A 9,922-nucleotide genomic window follows, 5' to 3' on the forward strand; every position below is an offset into this window, starting at 1 on the left:
CACACTGATCTAAGGTCATTTTTTGTCATTATTGCTGAGGATCTGGGGAGGGTAAGCTGATCCTAGATCAGTGCACAGGGGGACTTCTATCCAGAGCCAGGTACACAGCTAGCAGGTGACAGGCTTCGAGGGCCTCAGCCCCAAAATGTTTTATTATCTGCTGTGTTAACATCCTGAGGATGTCATCTACCAATACCACTGTTCTAGAAATCTGTCTGTTCATGTGAAGGTAATAGTCGTCCAGCAATCAGCTCATATCCTCTCTGTTTAGCCTCCTCTAGCTACCAACGGTCAATCATCTCACATTCTTATATCCTCTCTGTTTATCCTCCTCTAGCTACCAACGGTCAATCATCTCACATTCTTATATCCTCTCTGTTTATCCTCCTCTAGCTACCAACGGTGATTCGGAGTGTTTGCGTTTGCTGATTGGAAATGCTGACCTCCAGAGTGCAGTGGACGTTCAAGACGGGAATGGACAGTAAGTCAATTGGGCTTTGGATACAATTCCTGAAATAAAGAGATTTTGACACTAGGTCTACGTCCCAAATGGCACCCTATGCCCTACTTGGTGCACTACTTTAAACCAGAACCCTATGGGCTCAGGTCAAAATTAGTGTACCATATAGGGAATAGGTTGCCATTTGGGACTCAACCTGGTTATTACCAGTTTGTAATATGACCTTGTTGTCTTGTGTATCAGAACCCCTCTGATGCTGTCGGTGCTGAGCGGACACACAGACTGTTTGTACTCACTGCTCAACAAGGGAGCCAGCGTAGAAGCCAAAGACAAGTGGGGCAGAACAGCGCTACACAGAGGGGTGAGGAGGAGAGCTGGCTGTATACGCTCACACACAGAAAGAGACGGGGAGGCTCAAATATACATATTATCTTCAGAAAAGTAGTTGTCCATGGGTAGTGGTGTATTCATCCCTGTAGGGGGACCTGCCTCCAGACATCATTTGTAATAATTGATGATTCATTATTATATCATTGATTATTAGTTATTTCAAATCCATTCTTGTCTCCCCGCCCTTCCTCCCAGGCGGTGACGGGTCATGAGGAGTGTGTGGAGGCCCTGCTCTAGCACAGCGCCAGCTTCCTGGTTCGGGACTGTAAGGGGCGGACCCCTGTCCACCTGGCTGCGGCATCCGGACACATCGGGGTGCTGGGGGGGCTCCTACACGCCGCCCAGTCAGTGGAGACCCTCCCCGTCATCACAGACAACCAGGGCTACACGCCACTACACTGGGCCTGCTACAACAGTACGTACTGGACTAACGGAACACTAGATCTTTTCTGATTTTCTCTCTTCAGCACTGTAAACATGTCCCTGAATTAGGCAGGCCATACAACGGTACGTACTGACTAACTGGACTGTAGCTCTGTTCTCTCCTCCATGAAGTGTACACTCATTCACTCCCTCTTGTGGCTTGAAAAGCATTCGATTGGTGTGGACGGAGCCATGTGGGGGAATGAACAAGACTACAACAGAATTAGGGGTTATGACTCTCAGTGGAGGACCTTACACTGAAACAGGACTTTGTCAGGTATTGACATAGCATATGTTGTAGCTAAAACATCTTTTGTGACTTCACCATTGTCAGATGTGTAGCTTTCTCTGAGAGTATTGTTGTGGTCTGCAGCGACGTCATCCTTTTCCTGTATGAATCAATCTTCCACTAGGCCATGACACGTGTGTAGAGGTGCTGCTGGAACAGGAGGTTTTCCACAAGACCGAGGGCAACTCGTTCAGCCCCCTCCACTGAGCTGTGATCAATGACAACGAGGGGGCTGCAGAGATGCTGATTGACACTCTGGGGCCGGCCATTGTCAACGCCACTGACACCAAGAACCGGTAACTACAGCACATGACACAGTCCTTTTCTTCTGGAGAATAATGTTGTCTGGGGAATAAAATTACCTCTGGGGTTGGATGAGGGATTGTAGATTACTTTTAATACATCTATTAGTGATTTTATATTTCTATGGTATAAACAGGGTTAATTGAACAAACTTGTTTATAACAGTCCTACATGATGTCGGTGAAATAAGTTTCCTCTCTCTCCAGGACCCCCCTGCATGCGGCGGCTTTCACGGACCACGTGGAGTGTCTTCAGCTGCTGCTAGGCCACAACGCCCAGGTCAACTCCCCCGATGCCTCCGGGAAGACCTCCCTCATGATGGCTGCTGAGAACGGACAAACCAACGCTGTCGGTACGCAGCCCCCTCTCCTCCGCTTTGCCTCACCCAGCCGGTTTAAGTTCAACATGTCTGTTTTACATTTTAATAAGTCGCTTCATTTCCTAATTGAGTTTCTTTATGTTTCTCTGTCTGTGTCAGAGCTGTTGGTGAGCAGTGCCAAAGCAGAGCTCACCCTGCAGGATGCAGTCAAGAACACTGCTCTTCATCTGGCCTGCAGTAAGGTGAGCATCCCCACATGAAGATGACGTTCATCTGAACAGTTGGCTCTCTCTGGTTAAAATTTTGGTCTGACATGTTTGACTCTGGTTTTTAAAGGGGCATGAAACCAGTGCCTTGTTGATATTGGAGAAGATTACAGACAGGAACCTCATCAACTCGACTAACGCAGCCTTACAGACGTACGTATGGTTCAGCTGTATTAATTGGGCCAGAAGTATTAGAAGAAGTGCACTATATAGGGAATAGTCTGGCATTTGGAAGGTATCCTCATTTGCTGCTGGCTAATCTGACGGTACTTTCTCCTCAGGCCGTTACACGTTGCAGCCAGAAATGGTCTGACGGTGGTGGTTCAGGAGCTACTAGTGAAGGGTGCTAGCGTGCTCGCAGTCGATAAGAATGGTAAGATCCATAACGCTAACACCGTTTTCTTCTGTACTTCTCTTCTCAATGTGTCCACAAATGTTTCTCTCTAGTCCACTGCTTGGTTGTTGTCTTAACTTTGTATCATGTTTTTCACCAAAAGTGTTATAGTAAACTGTGATGCTCCTGAAGTGACCCTCTGCTGTTCTGTTTGAACCCCTCAGCTTACACGCCAGCCTTGGCCTGCGCCCCCAACAAAGACGTGGCGGACTCCCTGGCTCTGATCCTGGCCACCATGATGCCCGTGTCCCCCTGCAACCCGGCGCCCAGCCTGTCCTTCAGTGCCATTAACCACTACACCACCAGCCCCTCCAAGAGTGTGACCTTCGACAGCCTGCCCGTGCTGCGCAGCGAGCACAGCTCCTACTGCAGCTTCAACAACATCGGCCACCGCGAACACGATGGAGGCTTCTACAAGGATGAGGAACTCAACGACTCAGACTCAGAGACATACTGAGGGGGGTGGTGGTCGCTGCCCAGGAGGGGAGCCAAGGGCAGGCGGATGGACAGTGAAGTGGGGCAGAGGCCACAAACAAATACACACATACACACCGTTTCTTAAATCACCACAGCCAGCTTTGGGAGGGCACGAGCCGAGACAGTCCGCACAGGAGCCTTAAGAGTCCCGCAGATGGAGAGAGAGAAATGGAGGGAGGGAGGGAGAGGGGTAGGCACAACAGGCTGGCTGGCCACACTCATCCTCTCGTACCACCAGGTGTCCTTCCAGCAGATACTGGACTTCAGAGGAACTGCTGCTGCTATACCCCACCTTTACCTTTACCCACAAAGGTCCTAAACGGTAGAAACTGTCCAGCCAACAGACAGACGGACACCTTATGACGGCAATAACCTGTAGTCCAAGGGGATAGTAGCACTTCACTGAGTGAAAAACAGACATGGACCAAAAGATGTGGAAGAAGCCTTTTCAAAACCTGTTTTGACAGTAGAAATGGGATTGAGCGTTTTGGGCTGAGAAAAAACATAAGGAGTGATGTTTCATTTAAGTTTTATGAGAGTGATGGTCATGTTTATCCGCACACTAAGACAGTCAGAACGCACCTAGCCTCTTGTCTGTAATCCATGTGGGAGGAGGGGAAATCATTTATTTTTTATGAACAAACATTTTAATAAAATCATTCATGTCTTAAGCTCCTGACCCTCTGTGGGAACCAAAAAATCATAGTATTTGCTCTCATGAGTAATTTCAAAGAATTTCCATCCCCAATGGCACCCTATCCCCTTTATAGTACACTACTTAAGACCAGGGCCCATAGGGTTCTGGTCAAAAGTAGTGTACTCTATAAAGAATAGGGTGCCATTTAGGACGTACAGTTTTGCATTTGTATGACAGGACTATTTACATTTGTGTTTTTAAACCTACCTGTCCTTTGCCCTCTAGAAAATATTTTAGAAAGAATACATGAATGAATAATTTACTTTCTTGTGATATTTATGTCATCATTTTGTGCCTTCTTTAGTTACTGAGGGGAGGTTAGGAGAGTAGAGGCAGCTGTATGAGCGAAAACAATGATGCACACTAAGTACTACAACGTTTGTGAAAAGCACTGATACTATTCCGAGGCAGAAAACATGCCTCCCTTGGAGAGGAGAAACACTGTAAACCAATGGTAGGACAGCAGCATTTAGATTCTCTTCTGTTGAAAAAAAAAAATATATATATTATTTGTCTTGGTCTTATAATCAATTTATTTTGACAGGTTTTGCTTGCTTTAACTTCTTCAAAAAAATGAAACCACTCAATCCTTTTATGTGATTGCTTGTTCAAACCCCCGTTTCTGTCTCTTTTTGAAAATCATTTTAACTGGAAATATGTACAATACACATGTTCGTCAAATCAGGATCAGGAGGTTCACAGGTTTTTTCGTGTCCTTTTTTTTCTTTAAAAGGATGAAACTAACATGTACATATGAAATAGTGACTGAATTCGAAACTCCCATGAATTCTTTCAGTATCTGAAGATTGCTGTATATTTTATGAGTAATACAATAAAGAAATGAGTTGTGTTATTTAATAATGAACTATGGGTTATCTGTTTTATGTGACAACCGCAGTATCAATTTCTAGGTGACAGTGGTGCTAATCCCAAAAGAAAGGCTACATACAACAAGGAACAAGAAGTCTATTGGCAAAGTGATTAATATTTTTTATTTATTTATTTTTATTTAACCTTTATTTAACCAGGTAAGCCAGCTGAGAACAGGTTCTCATTTACAACTGCGACCTGGCCAAGATAAAGCAAAGCAGTGCAATAAAAACAACACAGTTACATATGGGGTAAAAAACATAAAGTCAAAAATACAACAGAAAATATATATACAGTGTGTGCAAATGTAGCAAGTTATGGAGGTAAGGCAATAAATAGGCTATGGTGCAAAATAATTACAATCGTATTAACACTGGAATGCTAGATGTGCAAGAGATTATGTGCAAATAGAGATACTGGGGTCCAAAAGAGCAAAATAAATAACAATATAGGGATGAGGTAGTTGGGTGGGCTAATTTCAGATGGGCTGTGTACAGGTGCAGTGATCGGTAAGGTGCTCTGACAACTGATGCTTAAAGTTATTGAGGGAGATAAGAGTCTCCAGCTTCAGAGATTTTTGCAATTCGTTCCAGTCATTGGCAGCAGAGAACTGGAAGGAATGGCGGCCAAAGGAGGTGTTGGCTTTGGGAATGACCAGTGAGATATATATTATTATAATATTGCATGTACCTTGGCCTAACGGTGTGGGTTATGTATTTTATTTTTCATGGCGTCCTCAACATTACAGTTTTAAGGGCAACAATAGCCTAAATTTGTTTACAGCTCGCAGGATTTCCATACGTGAGCTTTCAACAACACAGATTGTTGCATCAGCACGAGATCGAAAGTGCGTCAAATCTGTACAGCATTGTTACGTCATCACTGATAAACGTTGAAACTGATCAAAAACCGCTGGAGCAGTTCAGTCTAATCCTCCCTAGTGCTGGAGGATTGCGTTTGTTTTCGCTCTGGATGCGCGTTCATTTTGGCAAGGAAATGTGCTGATTTTGCAAGGAGATGGAGAATAAAGAGTTCAAGGTAGACATGTTATTTATTTTTAAATCTTCAATTATATTAATTACTGTGGATTAAATATTGTTTAACAAATGAAATAATGTGCTATTCATGCTGTAATATCAAACTAGAAAGTATATGGCCGGGGAGTCATGAGAGTTGGCTAAAGGTACAGTAGGGTCAAATGGGGGTCAAAGGTTATGACAGCACCTTCATAAATTCGTCCAAAATGGCACCCTATTCCCTATGTAGGCTAGTGTACTACTTTTGACCAGGAGCCATAGAAGGGTTGGCTGACGAAAATGATGCTCGCGCATCGATGGCCGGAAGTCGTGTATCTTGTTATGATTCTGAACCTCAGCTAACAACAAGCTGCCATGTGGGGAATCGTAGCTCTGTGGCATGTTTCAGCTCGTTGTATGGTGTTATTGATACCATGTCTTGTTTTGAGGTGTTTTGACTGATATCATGTCTATGCAATGACTATAATTCGCTACCTAGCTAACCAACAACAACTGTAACAATGTATTTGATACGAGTTCATTGTTCAAATGTATTTATGTTTGCATTAAACATTTAGAGACTAAATATAGTTTACATGTTGTCAACAGTCTAAGTCAAACCCTGTCTATTTTGCCCCATAGTTGCATGCCAGTTTTGTTGCTTAACAACCAACCCTTCTATAGAGTCCCACAGTGGTTGTGTGATAATACCCATAAAATCTAGCGGTCAAACAGGGAAATGGTTCCAATCGTTTTTCCACCATTCATTTTCCCCATAGGCGATTTTAGAAACACATAAAATAAGGGCTGTATTTCGTGTAGGCTTACCCTGGCGTGACGTTTTTGTAACCTTGTAAATCTCTCTCGGACAAGTTGATGTATTTGATGTATTTTTCTATTACATGTATGACATTTCATTGAGATATTTTGTGTTTTAATGACGCAAAATTGAATTACAGCCTAACTCTGCTTTCTGTTGTCGCCATCAGGCTGCAGTGGTGACCTTCACTACCGTGACCCACAAGGATGAAACTTCCCAGACCAGCCTCACCCTCAGCAGGGGAAAGAGAAGCTACCCAGACCTACACACCTTTGTGCAGGACATGAAGGACGAGTAAGTTTCTCTTTGGCTTCCCCATGCATCCCCTAGATATGTTCCCTATCTCAATTGCATACTCCTCGTGTCCTCTCTTCTCAAAACCCATTGGATGAGAAAGCCAGAGGTCCCGCCCTTCTGACCTTCTCATCCAATGGGTTTTGAGAAGGAGGCGAGGAGATTGAGAGTCTCCCATAGTCTCGGGCCAATACAAAGGACTCAACGGACCAAATAACCAATCAGGGATGTCTGGGTGTGGCCTAGTTCCATAGAGGTCCATCCATAACTTAGTCTAAGATAATAGAGGTAATGTCCATCCATAACGTAATCTAAGATAATAGAGGTAATGTCCATCCATAACGTAATCTAAAATCATAGAGGTAATGTCCATCCATAACGTAATCTAAAATCATAGAGGTAATGTCCATTTTATGTCCCGTTTTATATCAGTGCAGCCCCTTTAACAAACTAACTCTGTATGGTCTTTTAACATTGCAGATGAGCAGACATGAGTTTAGTGCCAAGTGCATGGATATTGTAGCATGGGTGATGGAGTCTACATCCACTGTGGTTGTTCCCGCCCTTGACCTCACCATGCAGATAGAGCTCTCTGATTCGCCAAGCTCTTCTGGATCAGGAAGTAATGAGGCAGGAGAGGTGACCTCTCTTGGCCGCAGCGTCAGATTCAGCTGTAGTGGAGGACCCAGCATGTGCACCAGCGCCAGAACCGCCTACAGCACACGCACTCCCACGCCTTTCCCCTCCTCTCACAGGTACCTAGCCCTATCCCCTCCTCTCACAGGTACCTAGCCCTATCCCCTCCTCTCACAGGTACCTAGCCCTATCCCCTCCTCTCACAGGTACCTAGCCCTAATATTGAATTATCTTTACAATTTTTCACATATCAACTTGAAATCAGTGAGTAATATTTTTGTTTTGCTTTGAAATATTATATTGCTCATGTTTATGAACACATAACCCTAATGTCTATGCTTAATACTCTTTGATTTAGATTATGTCCCACATGGAACCCTATTTCCTATATATTGAACTACTTTGACCAGACTCCTATAGGCCTTGGTAAAAAGCAGTGCACTACATAGGGAATAGGTTGCCATCTGGGAGACACCCAGAGCTGAGCTAGGTAGGCCTACTGAACTGATGCCATGCATTTCATTTTGCTAATATTGAAGCATTTTCTTTTCCACAGGCACTATTGACCATGGGATCTGCAATGTCTATCTCACTCCGCGAGAAGGCAGTCCACTTCAAAGATGGGCCGGACACGGTGGGCCACTTCTTTAAATCCAGACCCGTAAGAGCGGCAAAGACAAGACCCTGAAGCGCTACTCGCCATGGAGGCGGATTGTGAAGAAGAAGGGCTCCAAGAAGGTGCAGGCCCACGAGAACATCAACCAAAACAACATCGCCCATCTGAGTAACGAGAACCTGGAGAAGTCCCAGTCCTCCTCCAACTTGTCCACCTTCACCCTGGAGAAGTCTCAATCCTGTGACAAGCTGTCCACCCAGTACCAGAGCACTCCAGCCATTGCCAACAGCTCCAACAACGCCGCCTCGTCGGTCGAGAAGGCCCCCTTGACCAACTCCAACACGGCCCCCGACACGCCCCAGACGGTTATCGCCCAGGACCTCGACACGCCCAAGAGGCTGGTGATGGTCCACGCTACAACCGGCGAGCTGCTGCGCTGCCTGGGTGAGTTCCTGTGCCGGCGCTGCTACCTGATCCAGGACATGTCTTTCATGGACCCGGCGCTGTGGCTGCGGGTGGTTGACCGTTATCTGCTGGACAACTGCTATCAGAACCAGAGCTGCATTAACCCGGCCATGGTGGTCTTCCTCTACATGCTGTGCCGCGAGGCGGTCTCCTCCGAGGTGGCCACCTTGCATGAGCTGCATGCCGTGCTGCTTACCTGCCTCTACACGACCTGCTCCTACGTGGGCAACCAGATCTCCTACCCCCTGAGACCCTTCCTGGTGGAGACCTGCAGGCAGACCTTCTGGATCCGCTGCATGTCCATCACCAAGCTGATGAGTGGTAAGATGCTCCAGATGAACACAGACCCTAACTTCTTCTCCCAGATGTTTGCTGACCTGAAGAACGAGAGCCAGAAGGAGGAGATGAAGAGCCGCCTGCTCAGCGGTGTGTACAGCACTCAGTGAGGGACCTAGGGTAGAGGGGCCAGGGGAGGGGAGGGGCCTACTATAGCCTGACATTTCAAAATGGGAGGGAAGAGGATTGGTTCAGTGAATGGGTAGAGGGTGAGCTTTGATGGGAAAATATGATTTATAGATTTTAAGGGTTAATATGAGGGTTAATTTGGCTTGAAAGAGAACACAAATCGGTAGGTATGAATGTGTAGAGGACTGAGGCTGTAGCTTACTATCTACTGTACCAGCTGACTGTCTGACGTGTGCACTGCCTACCACGGGAGGATTGGAGGCACACGAGTGACTGTGCTAGTGCTCACATCACACAGGCTGCAGCCTACCAGCCTACTGTTCTGACTGTGTGAGATGTGCACTTTCTACCACGGGAGGGAAGGAGGCACCCTTGTGTGAGTGGGCTAGTGCTCAGATTATGGTTGAACAGACAAGCTGCAACCCTGCCGCTTTAGACTGTGAAGTGAACACCCATGTTCCCCCACAGTAAGCACAGGACTGGACAGTTCTGGGGGACAGGGGTTCGTTTGAGGACCATTGGTTCTGATGAACTTGAACGAACAGTGTGACTGTTTTGGAATAAAATGCTATTATATTCTCTTAAACATCCAGTGTTGTGTCCTTATTATTTTACAACTGATATTTTCCATGTCATTTTGAGATCTTGGTGGAGATAATACTTTACCAGTGGTGGAAAAAGTACCCAATTCAGTAAAACTTGAGTAAAAGTAAAGAAAATGA

At 45.6% G+C, this 9,922-nt stretch overlaps 2 long non-coding RNA genes and 1 pseudogene across 3 annotated transcripts; all 3 read left to right on the forward strand.

Moving 5' to 3' along the window:
* The first annotated feature begins 397 nt into the window (after positions 1-397).
* On the forward strand, positions 398-1,083 carry LOC311134552. Its single transcript, XR_014613704.1, has 3 exons — positions 398-481; positions 704-821; positions 1,046-1,083. It is a non-coding gene; the product is annotated as an uncharacterized lncRNA (long non-coding RNA).
* Positions 1,084-2,347: 1,264 nt separating this feature from the next.
* On the forward strand, positions 2,348-3,063 carry LOC311134607. Its single transcript, XR_014613707.1, has 4 exons — positions 2,348-2,426; positions 2,521-2,603; positions 2,732-2,823; positions 3,009-3,063. It is a non-coding gene; the product is annotated as an uncharacterized lncRNA (long non-coding RNA).
* A 4,639-nt stretch (positions 3,064-7,702) lies between these two features.
* LOC311134746 (cyclin-dependent kinase 5 activator 1-like) lies at positions 7,703-9,181 on the forward strand (annotated as a pseudogene). Its single transcript has 2 exons — positions 7,703-7,773; positions 8,211-9,181. The product of its transcript is annotated as a cyclin-dependent kinase 5 activator 1-like (transcript).
* Positions 9,182-9,922: the final 741 nt, after the last annotated feature.

The sequence above is a fragment of the Coregonus lavaretus genome, assembly GCF_964263955.1.
Source record: "Coregonus lavaretus genome assembly, chromosome: 9".
NCBI lineage: Eukaryota > Metazoa > Chordata > Actinopteri > Salmoniformes > Salmonidae > Coregonus > Coregonus lavaretus.